At 66.1% G+C, this 12,105-nt stretch overlaps 1 protein-coding gene across 1 annotated transcript in view; it reads left to right on the forward strand.

Moving 5' to 3' along the window:
- The first annotated feature begins 6 nt into the window (after positions 1–6).
- SEMA6B (semaphorin 6B) overlaps positions 7–12,105 on the forward strand; it is a 24,233-nt gene continuing 12,134 nt past the window's right edge. Inside the window, exon 1 of the mRNA XM_046684627.1 lies at positions 7–178. The gene's annotated coding sequence lies outside the window, so the exon portion shown is untranslated. The remainder of the gene's footprint in view (positions 179–12,105) is intronic.

Genomic DNA, 12,105 nt, shown 5'->3' on the forward strand with positions numbered 1-12,105 from the left:
GAGCCCCCTCCCCCGCGCAGCGCCGCGGGCCCGGGGGCGGGGAGAGCGCGCGCCCCCAGCGCCCCCCCCCGGGATGCCGGGCTGAGCGGCCGGCGGGACAGGTGCGCGCACGGCCCCCCGCCCGCGCCCTCCGCCCTCGCGCTCCCTCCCGCGCACTCGCGGCGCCCGCGGCTCCGAGGTAAGCGCCCCGGGGCGTCTGCGAGGGGCTGGGGGTGGGGGGAGGTGCTCGCCGTTGGGCGGGGGGGTCTGTCGGCACGCAGCTGGGGGCCCCAATTGTCGGCTGCGGTGGCCGGGTCGGGCGCTCGGGTGGGGGCCCCGAGGGCCCCACCAGCGAGAGGGCGATGGATTTGGGGCCGGGGAGGTGGGGGTTCGAGCGCTCTAAGGCCAGGCTCTGTGGGCCACGCAGCTGGGGAGGGGGCTGCATTTGGGGGGGTCGCTGTCTGGAGCGGTGTGATGGGGCTCCGGTAACAGCGCCTTTCCGGGGCTCGATTTGGGCCTGGGGCGCTGAATGAGGCTCCATCATGGGGGTGTCTCATGGCACCGCAGCCGAGGGGGGGCCCCTGGATCGTGGACTGGGGGCCTGGATGTGCGACTATAATGGGGGTGCTGGCGGCACCGCAGCGGGTGGCGATTTTGTCCTGGGGGGGGCCGTGGGAGGCACAATGATGGGGGCTCGCGGCTGCGCCGCTGGGGAGCTGGATTGGGGCCCAGGTGGGGGGTTCAGGGCAGGCAGGGGGCCTGCTGGCCGGGGCTGGGGGTGGTGTTGGGGGGCGGGGCCCTGAGAGCTAAGTCCGGGCCGACCCCGGGCTGCTGAGGTGGTCCCGGCGCGGCGAGGCCCCTCCGCCCCACTCCGCGCTCCAGCCGCCGCGCCTTGGGCACCCCGGAGCCCTCTCCAGGCTCACGCCGGCCCGGAACGAGTCCAGGGCCCGAGCCCCCGGGGAGCGGCAGCGGGGGGCGGGGGGAGGGCCGGCCAGGCCGGATCCGCCTCTGCAGGGGGGGCCCGGGGGTTCGGAGCCCCCCAAGAGCTGACAAAGGGACAAAGAAAGCGTCTCTCTCCGTGCGCGCCGGGCGGGGTGGGGGGCGCAGAGTGGGGCCCCCCTCCTGCGGGCGCTGATTGGTCCCCGGGGCGGGGGTCACGTGCCCCCCTGTCCTGCTCTCCGCCTCCGGGCGCCCTCCGAGTTTGGGGCGCCTCCCAGAGGGGGCGCTGCTGGTGGGAACCCCCGGCCCTGCCCCTGCCCGGGACGTGTAGACGCTGGAGCTGGAGTCCCGGGGCTGGGGGCGGGTCATAGACCCTCAGCCCCTGTGTGGCCCTTTAGGGCTGAGCTCTTGGCAGCCTCCCCCTGAGGTTGTCAGCTTTGACCCCCCAGGCTGGAGGGGACCTGGGCTTGCGTTAGGAGGGGGGCCCTCAAGCTTTGGGGGAACAGGGGCCTAATGGCTGGTGCTCCAGAAGGCCCCCCTTGCCCCCCACTCTATTTGCAAAATTGCATCCCTTCTTATTTTTCTGGGTTCCTTCTCAAGGGATCCAAATCCCCTCTCCAAAATAAAAGTCAGCCCCCCTGGGACACCCCCTCCCCCATGGCCTCACGCAGCCCCCAGCCCCTGGCCCACATCCTGGCCGACACGGTTTCTTTTAGGGGTGAAATTTGGGGTGTTCCTGGACAATGGCGGTCAACCCGATTTAGAGCGAGTACAGGATGTGGGTGGATGGCTGGGGGTCGTGAGCGGGGTCAGGGCTGGCCCGGGAGGGGAAAGTGGCAGCTGGGGGTCACGGTGGCCCCTAGGAGACCCCCTTGGGTGGTGGGTGGGTGGCAGCCTGGCAGAAACTGCATTAAACTGTAGTGTGTCCGTCCTAAGAGCAGATGGGGAAACTGAGGCCCAGGCAGGCGGCAGAGGGGGCAAAGAGGGGAGCCAGGCCCCTCCGTCCCTGGGGCTGCTTGGGCCTGGGCTGGGCAGAAATTGGGCCTGGAGCTCTAACGCCCCGCCCCTCGGCCCCCCTAAAATTGGGCTTAGAGGGCACAGAAGGGGACTGAGGGCAGGACGCCACTGTGTGGCCTCAGCCCGGTCGCTAGCCCTCTCTGGGCTGTGGTCACCCCGGGAGGAGCTCTTGGTTTCAGGACCTGAGTGGAGGGAGACGAGGCAGAGAGAGAAGTCACCCGAGAACACCCTGGACCTGTTTGTTACCCCTCCCTCCGTGGCCCGTGGGTCCTCAGGGTCCTGTCGCCTCCTGTGCTGTGAGGTGAGAGGGAATTTGTCCCCTGGGAGGAGCCGTTCCTCCTCTGGGCTCCGGGCTGTCCACGGGGCACGGAAGGTTCTGGAGATGGGCGCTGTGGGGGGTTGGCGCCCGCAGTGTGGCCCGGCCTTGGGACGGGCCTTGCTGGGTTCCCGGGGGCTGGCCCAGGAGAGAGAAACCCAAGTGTCCTTGGCAAGGTAACCCTGACGTCAGCGGCGGGCCAGGTGAGCTGGGTCCCCAGGGGCTGAAGGACGTGCTGGCCGCTGCCCGTCTCCTGGGAAGGAGGCGTCCCTGGCCGGCCCCGGGGTGTGGCCCTGTCCTGTGATGGGCGATGCTGGGGGCCCGGAGAGGCCTCGGGCGGAGGCAGGAGAGGGGGAGGCAGGGAGGGCTGCCTGGAGGAGGGGGTGCCGGCACTGGGCTTGAAGGCTGAGAAGCATGTTGCCAGGAGGAGAGAGGGGACAGGGACTCCAGATGGCGGGAGTGGCAAGGATAGCCACGGCAGGGTGTGCTGGGGGAGCGCTGAGTGGCTGGGCTGTTTTAAGGATGGGAGACAGTGAGCATTTAAGCCTGAGAGGTGGGTAGGGGCCGAGAACGCCAGGCTGAGGAGCGGGCTTTATCCCAAGGGCAATAGGGAGCCATGGAAGGTTTTAGAGCAGAGGAGGGAATGGGCAATGCTTCAGACCTGCAGCGGCCACAGAGACAGGCTCCTGGAAACCAAGCGAGCTGCTCAGAGAGGTGCTGAGCCTCCCATCCTTGGAGGCAAGCAAGTGAGGTTGGACAGCCATCTTTCCAGAATCCTGGAAGAATCATTCTGATCCCCATCAGGCCCAGGTGACCATCCAGATTTCTTTGAAATTTCCAGGGGTTGTGGGTTTTCTGAACTGTCACGTTTAAGATCCCATCATTCTGAAGTTCTAAGCCATTGAAGGGGCCGTGGACCCCCAGACTGATCCTCCTCTAAGACCCAGCGGGGATGCGGGTGGACTGTGGGGACGGCCGTGTTGAGTGGAAAAAGAGAAACTGAGGCTCGAGGCGGCCTCAACACCCCCAGTGTGGCGGACGGCGTAGGCTCAGTGTGCGGCCTAAGCCATATGATTCTCCTTTACTGTCCAGGTTGTTTGTCCCCTGTCCTTTGGGGACGTCCAGAGAAAGTGGCATCAGGAGGGGACGCGGGAGGTGGGGGACCCCTCCTCCGTCCCCCCGGGCAGGGAGACGGGGCCTCCCCCCAGCTGCCCTCTGTGACCCTTCGCTGTCTGGCCCTGGGGACCAAAGGTGGCCGCCCCAGGACCTGCTGGGAGGAAGGCCCAGCCTAGTGAGGACTACATTTCCCAGGATCCACCTTGGCCCCGGCCGAGCCTGCCGTCCAAAGGCCGACCTAGGAGAGAACTTCCCGACTGCAGGAGCCCGGAGGATTGTGGGTACTCAGGGGCTCCTGGGGGCGCCCTGGTCCGGGGCCGTTGGGGAGATCAGTCACTCAACAAACGCTCCCAGGGGCCCCCCGTGTGTCATGCCCGGTGCTGGGTGACACTGTGATCCCAGAGAGAGGATTCAGCTGTGGTGACTAGTTGGCCCTCAAAGGGCCTCCGGGCTGGAGGAGGGGACACAGAGGCGGACAGTGGCCCTCTCTGCTACGTGGGCTCAGGGCCGGGACAAAGGGAGTGAATGGGCTGGGGACGGTTGGGCTCTGCCCAGGGGATCAGGGAAGATGCACCAAGGAGGGGCATTGCTGCTAGGGCCGTGACGGATGTGTAGGAGTTCACCCGAGGAGGCCACGTGTTTGCCGATGGTTTCAGAACCTGCTCCCTTACCCGGAGCCCAAGGAGTCAGAGGCCCCAGGGAGCCGAGACTCTGAATTCTCGCCCTCAGAGACTGCCTGGTCGGATCAGGCTTACCTGGGTTTGGATCCATCTCTTCACTCACTCACGCGCCCTCTCTGAGACTCAGTTTCCCCCTCTGTAATATATGGATGCTGCTCTTCTCTCTCCCTTAGGGTTAAACGTTCAAACAAGAGGAGGCCGGCAACATGCCGGGCATAGTTCTGGCTTTTTGTGGGTTTTTTCTGGAAAAAGGAATAACTTTGGAAAGCAGAGACTTGTGGCCTCAGCCCGGGTCTCATGGGAGCTGGAGGGGTCTTTGCTGTCGTGTGACCAGTGGACAGATATCCCATGAGCCCCTCCATTGTGCCAGGTGCTGGGGACCTCAGTGACCGAGGCCGACCCGGCCCTACCTTTGTCGAGCTCCTGGCTGGGGGGGGACTTACTCAGGGAAAAAAAATAAATCCGGATGACTCGAGCCCTGAGGGCAGTAAGCGGGGTGTTGTAGCTGAGAAGGGGGGGCCGTTTTAGCTGCTGGTGTCACAGACGGTGGCTCTGAGGAGGTGTCATTTGAGCCGAGACCTGGAAAATGAGGAGGAGCCGGTCGTGCAGAGATCTGGAGGAAGAGCATTCCAGGCAGCGGGCACAGCATGTGCAAAGGCCCTGGGGCAGGCCCAGGCCTGGGGTGTGGGAGGAGCAGTGAGGAGACCGTGTGGCTGGAGCAGAGGGAGGAGGGGGAGAGAGGGAGGAGGGAGGGCAGGGAGGGGACGGGGCAGGTCGTGCAGGGCCTGGGGGGCTGCGGGGAGCACAGACTGCGGGGGGCGAGGATGGGAGCCGGGGGCCAGGGGACCAGGGCAGAGGGGACACAGCTGGTCCAGGGGAGGATGCTGGGGGCCGGCCAGGCTGCAGCGGTAGAGGGGAAAGAAGCGGGTGGACGGGGAAGATTCTAGACTCGCTGATGGGAGCACGTGGGGACTGACTGGGAACCCCTTTCTCCGGGGCGGGTGGCATCTGTACCCCATGGCCTGGGCTGGAATCCCAGGACGGCCACTTCCTCGCTGTGCAACCTCAGGCGTCTCACTCGCCCTCTCTGGGCCTCAGTTTCTTCACCTGTAAAATGGCGCGAAGAACCCCTCCCAGCAGCGCTTTCGGGAAAGCCGGTGGCACGGGGCCTGGAACACAGTCGGCACTCCATAAGTGTCCGCTCTTACTCCGCTTTGAAGCTCGGAGCCCCAGCTCTGCGGAGAAAAGGGGCCCGGGCCGGGGTGGCCGATTCCCCGAGGTCCCCCGGCGAACGGGGGGCCCCGCGGAGGCCCAGTTCTCATGCCCCCTCCCCCGGGGCCCACGTCCCCCGCCCTCCGCCTGCCATTCCTGAGCCCTGACTCACGGGCCTTGTGGTCCGCTCTGACCCCGGGGCCGTCCCCCCGGGACCTGTTTCCCGCCTTTGTCTTCTCCGAGTTCCTTCGCCAGGTCTTCCGTTCCCAGCAGCGCTTGGCGGGGCCCCGCCTGCCTCCTGCCCCGCTTCTGTCCCCCTGCCGTCCCCCGTGGGGGTCCCCCGTGGCCTCCCCGTGGGGTGGGGGGCTCAGCCTGGGGGAGGGGAGAACCCCGCTGAGGGGACCGACTCCTCCTCTGCCCTCGGACCGCGACCCCGAGGGCGGGGACCACGTCTGTGTCCCCCAAAATGGGGCCCCACGTTTTCTGAATTTCCTCCAAATTGGGGCCGAGGGCGGGGTCTATCTGCCCGGGGGGCCCCCAACTTGGGAACCTGTGGGCGCCCGGCCCCCACCCCGGTCCCCTCCCTCCTGGGGGCATCAGTGACACTGGGGCTTCCTCCGATGGGGGCGGAATGCCCCGGAATGTGTCCCCACCCCCCCCTTACCAGTTGCTGCTTCCGGTTTGGCCCAGTTTCCGAACCGAGATTCCAGTTAATGACCCGGGAGCCCCCCGGTCCGTGTCCCGGCCTCGAGGTCCCGCCTCTGCCACCTGGCTGCTCCCTGAGTGGCCCGGGCACCGGGCAGCCTCTGTCTGGGTCTCTGCTCCAGAATGTTCCTTTAGGCCCCGGCGACAGATGGCACCTCGGGGGCGCTCAGCAAATGTCCGCAAGAGGCAGGAGACCCAACCCACCGGGCCTGGGTTCCAGTCTCGCCCACAGCCTCCTGTGCTGTGTGACCTTGGCCAAGTGGCTTCGCCTCTCTGAGCCTCGCTTGTTCCTTCTGCGGCATGGGGACGAGGGTGCCGGTCTCTGCCGCACGGGGCTGGGGTGGGCAGGAGGCGAGTTCCCACCCGGGAAGAGCTGGCCCGTGCCTGGCGCACAGTAGGGGCTTCATCGAGTCTTCGCACCTACTGTGTGTCAGGCCACTGCCCCGGGGAGCCGATGTCCTCATGCGCCATTTACAGAGGAGGAAGCAAGACCAGAGAGGGGAAGGCTATAACCCAAGGCTGCACAGCAGTTGGCACCGTTTCTGAGCACCTCGTGATCACCCGACGCGGGTTCTGGGTTCACTGATGGGGAAACTGAGGCTCCGGGATTCGAGAACACAGGGAGGAGGGTTGAGGATGGAGGGGAGGACGCCCTGGGTGCGTCCCAGGCCAGAGAGGGACCCCCGGCTGCGGGCCCCGTTCCTAGACAGCCCGGGCGGCGGCGGCAGCTGTGGGGCAGCTGGAAGCACGGCCGTAACCGGACCTGGACGGCGCGGGCCCGGCTGCGCGGTCACCCGATCCGCCCGGGGACGCCGGCCGGGTGACAGCAGCTCCTCCCGTGGAACCGGAGCCGCCGTGGCAGATGGAGAAACGGGGGTTCTGAGCCTGGCCCCGCGTCGCCGAGGCCCTGACGTGGTGCAGAGAGGCCCAGAGAGGGCAAGCCGCTGGCCCAAGGTCACCCAGCAAGGTGACTTCACGGAGAGCGAGCGCGTGGACCCGGTCGGGTTCCAGCGCCCCGTTGGACAGACGAGAAACTCGGGGCTCCGGGTCTTGTCTGGAAAAGCGGATGAGTCCCCGGGGTCCCCGTCGTGAAGGGCAGCCCCCCCGGGACGTTCCTGCTGCTCCCTGAGCGGTTCCAGCTCCTCCATCACTGCTGTCTTTCTGTGGATTTGGGCCGTCGTGTTCCTCATCGTTACCAGAAGTTTCCGAGCCCTGTTACCTGGCACCGTGCGCACCCCCGTCTCCCCAGGGGACCAGGAGCCCCCCGAGGGCAGGACTTTGCCGCTGTCCTGGTCACAGCAGTGTCCCCACGCCTGGAACAGTGTCTGGTGCACACAGCTGGCGCTCAATAATGGCTCACACAAGGATCCGATGAAGAGCTCCCGATGCCGGGCACAGGGAGCCAGAGCCGGACGCAGACGCTCCTGGGTTGCCGAGGGAGGAGACGTGGCTCCCGGGAGCCCCGGGGAAACTGAGGCTGGAGGCCAGGGCCGTCAGGGAAGGCTTCCTGGAGGAGGGGACGTGCACATGTGGCCTCGGCTGGTGGGTGGGAGTTGGCTGTGGGGCTTTAAGGAGGGAGAGTGACAATACTACGTCTGGGTGATGGGGCGGGGACCCCGGGGGCAGAGGGCACCGCCTGAGCCAGGGCCGGGGGGCGGGCTGGTGGCTTCGGGGCGCGCCTGGCAGGCGGGGGGGTGGGGGGGCGAGCGGGAGGAGGCCGGGAGGCTCCCTAAGCGTCAAGGCGGGGAAATCGGCTCTTCCTCGTCGGGTACAAGGGAGCCATGGCGGGTGTTAGAGCAGGGCAGGCGCAGGGCCTGAGCGGAGCTGGTGGAACCAGTACCGGAGGGACCCGAGCGCCAGCCCCCCGCCGTGTGCTGCCGGCAGCCTCTGGCCCAGGAGGGGCTTGTGGCAGATGGACGGGGTCCTCCCTGAGCCGACTGATTCCGGGGAGCATGAGGCCGGGTCCTCCGGCGCCCGAATTGAAACATATTATTATTTCTTGAATAATAGCAACGACAGTGACAATATTAATAATAATAATGACTCCGTTGATGACGCTGCAAATAACGGGGTTTTGCACCTTTGGGGTTCGCCTTTCGCCCCCGGCCTCGGGGACATCGGAGGCCACCCACGTGCGTGGCTTCCGTTGGGCCTTCCGTCCCTCGCTGCAGTGAAACAGCCACGGGTGGTCGATGGGGAAACTGAGGCCCAGGCAGGGGGTGGCGGCTGCTGGAGGCAGAGCCGGGGGTGGAACCCGGGCCGTGTGACGCGGGGACCGAGCTGCTGACTCGAGGCTCTTCAGCGGCCCGTGTCGTCCGCCCAGCTCTCCCTCTGGGGGCCTCAGTTTCCCCAGCCGGCCAGCGAGAGCGGGCTGGGCGGGGTGGGAGGGCGCGTGCGCATGCGCGTTGGGCAGCCTGGCGCCCGCCGTGAATTGGGCCTCGGAAAGTGACGACCCCAAAGCCACCATGGGGTGGGGGGTGGGGGGGTCCAGACAGCAGCTTCCTGGGGGGACATCCGGGCACAAGGCGAGCCTCTCAGGATTCTTGTGCCCCCGGGTCCCTGCGCGATCCGGCTGAGACGCGGGCTCCGGTTGGGCAGGTCTGGGGGGGCCGGGGCTCTGCCTTCCCCGCGGCTCCCGAGGGAGACTGAGGCTGCTGGTCGGAGGACCCCTCTCAGTCTAAGGGTGTGTGACACCAGATGGGGGGGGGGGTGCCCGGGGAGGGAGGAGGCTGCGGATCCCGGCTGGTGGCCAGGGGGTCTTTCGGAGGAGGTGAGACTTGAAATCTCGGGAGAGCCATGTGGGTATCTGAGAGAAGAGACAGGTGTGGGGGCACAGCCCGTGCAAAGGCCCTGGGGCAGGACGGGCCTCGTGTTTGGAGGCGCAGCGAGAAGGCCGTGTGGCTGGAGCAGCGGGAGGAGGGGGAGAGAGGGAGGAGGGAGGGCAGGGAGGGGACGGGGCAGGTCGTGCGGGGCCGCGGGGAGGACTCGGCTTCTCTGCGAGGGAGGGGGAGCCTGGAGGGCTGCGGGCAGAGGCGGCGGGCCCGACTCAGGGCTCCCGGGCGCCCTCTGGTGGCGGCTTCGGGGAGCACAGGCTGCCCTGGTCCAGGCCGGAGGTGACCCCTGGACGAGGGGGCCGCCCTGGAAGGGACCAGAATTCGGGATCCGTTCGCAGGCAGAGCGCACGGGCCTTGCTGGCCTCGAACGTGAGGGTGAGGGAAGGAGGCTGGGGGCCCGGAGGTCGGGGGGCAAGTCCTAGGCGTGACCTGAGCTCTCGGAACTTTCTAGCTGACCCTAAAATTTATACCCGGGGGAGTCAGGGGCCACGAGGAGCCCAGATTCCCCGGCCCGAAGACGCCCCAGGTGGGAGGAATGTTCCAGAAGGAAATTCGAAGCTATGACGAAGTGATGATAATAACTAAGGCGGCAGGGTCCCCCAGGAGGATGGTCCGGGGGGACTCAGGAGGGTGGGAGGCGATGAAGTCAGGTGGCCTCGAGGAAATGTCCATCTCTGCCTCAGTTTCCCCATCTGAGCAGTGGGACCGTGTGCCAAGAGTTGAGTGACCGTTGAGGGGTCAGGCGGCATGGGTGTGGGCTGGCGCTCACGGCTTTGTAACCGTCCCTGGGGCCGTGCACGCGTGGCCCCAGGGCTGCAGGGGGAGCCCTGCATGCCCGCGGCACCCCCCCTCTGCTGCCCTGGGTGGCTCCGGGGGGCCAGGTGGCAGGGCAGGTGGTGGGGCCGCTTCCGGACGCCGGACGCCGGGCGCCGGGCGGCTTCTGGCAGGGGCGCCTCGAGTTTCACGAAGAGAAGCAGATGGTCTTGGAGAGGGTGGGGGAGGTGCTGAGGCCTCCGGGAACCCCGGGTCAGGGGGTAAACTGAGGCCAGGGGCCGCGAGGCAGCCCCAAAGTGGCCCAGACCCCCCAAAAGAGCACGTGGGTTCCAGTTCTGCATTATCGTGGAAAGAACTCAGGCTGATTCAGCAGGTTTCAGGCTCGGCCGCACCGCTTCTCTCTGGGCCAATGACCTTGGTGCTCCGTGCCTCAGTTTCCCCACGTGTATAAGGGGCGTATTGACAGCACCCACCTCGTGGGCATGTTGAGCCGATTAACGAGTTAAGTTCTCACCGCAATGCCAGGCACACAGCAAGTGCTTGGTGTTCACTGTTTTTATTATTTATTGAGCTCCTACTGTATGCCCGGTGATGGGGACGCAGTGGCGGCCGGGACAGACCCAGTCCCGCCCCTGCAGGGGCCTCCCAGTCCAGGGGGGAAGATGGACGCTTAACCAGGCGCTTAGAAGATGCGGTGATCGGGGCGCTGATGGGGGCCGCACCGGCGGGGGGGTGCCCAGGGGGAAGCCGGTCCGGGCAGATCTGGAAAGGCTCCCTGGAGGAGGCGTCTGAGACCTCAGGGTTCACCTGGTTCCTGGGAGCAGGAGGAAAGTGTTCAGGCAGCGGGAACAGCATGTGCTAGACGCCCAGAGGTGGAGATGGAAGGGAGGGGGCGAGCTGGGATTTCATTCCGAGGGCACTGGGGAGCTATAGAAGGGTTTAGAGCACAGGTTTCCAGCTGGGGGTGGTTTTCCACCCTAAGGGCCACAGGACAATGTCTGGGGACATCTGTGCCTGTTACACTGGGGGTGCTCCTGGCATCAAGTGGGTGGGGACCAGGGATGCTGCTCAGCCCCCCGCAGCGCCCAGGACGGCCCCACCAAGATGACCCGGCCCCGATGTCAGCAGCGCCGAGAGGACACCCTGGTTTAGGGCGGAGCAGAAGCAGAGAAGATGTGAGTTCTAGAAAGATCCTTTGCCACCGTGAGGAGGATGTGGAAGGGGCAGAGGCCCGGAGGCCTGGGGACCGGGTGGGAGGCGGGAGCCGGGCTAGGGGGCGCTCAGAGCAGTGGTGACACAGGCCACACAGGGGACAGGGAGGCGGACGCCCCGGCCTTCGGCTCAGGGACGCTGGGGCCGTCGCTGCGTCGGCGATCCTGGAGGAGAAGCGAGTGTGAGGCCGGAACAGCCCGGCTCGGGTCGCGGGGTCCTCGGGCCGCTCTGTGGGGCTGGAGGCAGCCGTGGTGTGAGGACGACAGGGACCCCGAGTGGCTGCGTCGCAAAGTTGGGGAAAACGAGCCCTGAGGTCCCCTCCGGACCTGGGCCTCAGTCTGCCCGTCTGCGAGCTGGGTATTAATGGCTGCTGGTCCCCCGGGGGTGAGGGACGAGCGACCCTCACCTTATTAATCTTGCTACAACCGTTCCCAACACCTTGGAGCCAGATTCCAGAGCCAGAGAGCCCCAGGCCCGGTCCTCCCTCGAGGCCCCTCATCGGTGCCTCAGTTTCCCCATCTGCAGAATGCGCTCAATGTGGCAGCAACCCCGCTAGAGCCATGGAGGGGGGTCATGAACTGTTCCTGGAAGCCACACGGCCCAGCGTCCGGTGCTTAACATGACACCACCACCAACAGCAATGAGCATAAGTGTTTCTTGAGCACCTATTGTGTGCCAGGAGCCGTGCTAACACCCCCCAGGCCTCTGAGGTCAGTCCTGTCACCATGCCCGTTTTATAGATGAGGAAACTGAGGCTCAGAGAGGGGGCTGACCTGCCCGGGGCCACACAGCATGTAAACGGCAGAGCTGGGGTTTGAACCCTGGCCGCCGGGCTCTGGAGCCGCGCCCCCAGCCACGATGCTGCGTGGACGGTAAATGGAAGCTGTCGTTTCGAAGTTTCTTAAGTTAAATATTGTTCTGATGAAACATCGGGCGGGGGGGGAAGGCGCAGCTCACACCCCTTAGGGCGGCTGCCGTCAGAAAATAACGCGGCGGTGAGGACGTGGAGAAGTTGGGACCCTGGGTGTTGGTGGCGGGGATGAAAAAGGGAGCAGCCGCCGTGGAGAACAGGATGGCGGTTCCTCAGAAGTCAAACCTAGGATGACTGCGTGACCCGGCAGTCCCGCTCCTGGGGACAGACCCAGAAGATTTGAAAGCAGGGTCCCGAAGATATTTGCACCCCCGTGTGCACAGCAGCGGGATTCACAATCGCCAAGAGGTGGAGGCAACCCGAGTGTCCACGGATGGAGATGGAGAAACACAATGTGTCCATCCACACCCTGGAATATTACGCAGCCGTGAAAAGGAAGGAGAGCCTGAC

The sequence above is a fragment of the Equus quagga genome, chromosome 14 (assembly GCF_021613505.1).
Source record: "Equus quagga isolate Etosha38 chromosome 14, UCLA_HA_Equagga_1.0, whole genome shotgun sequence".
Classification (NCBI taxonomy): Eukaryota; Metazoa; Chordata; class Mammalia; order Perissodactyla; family Equidae; genus Equus; species Equus quagga.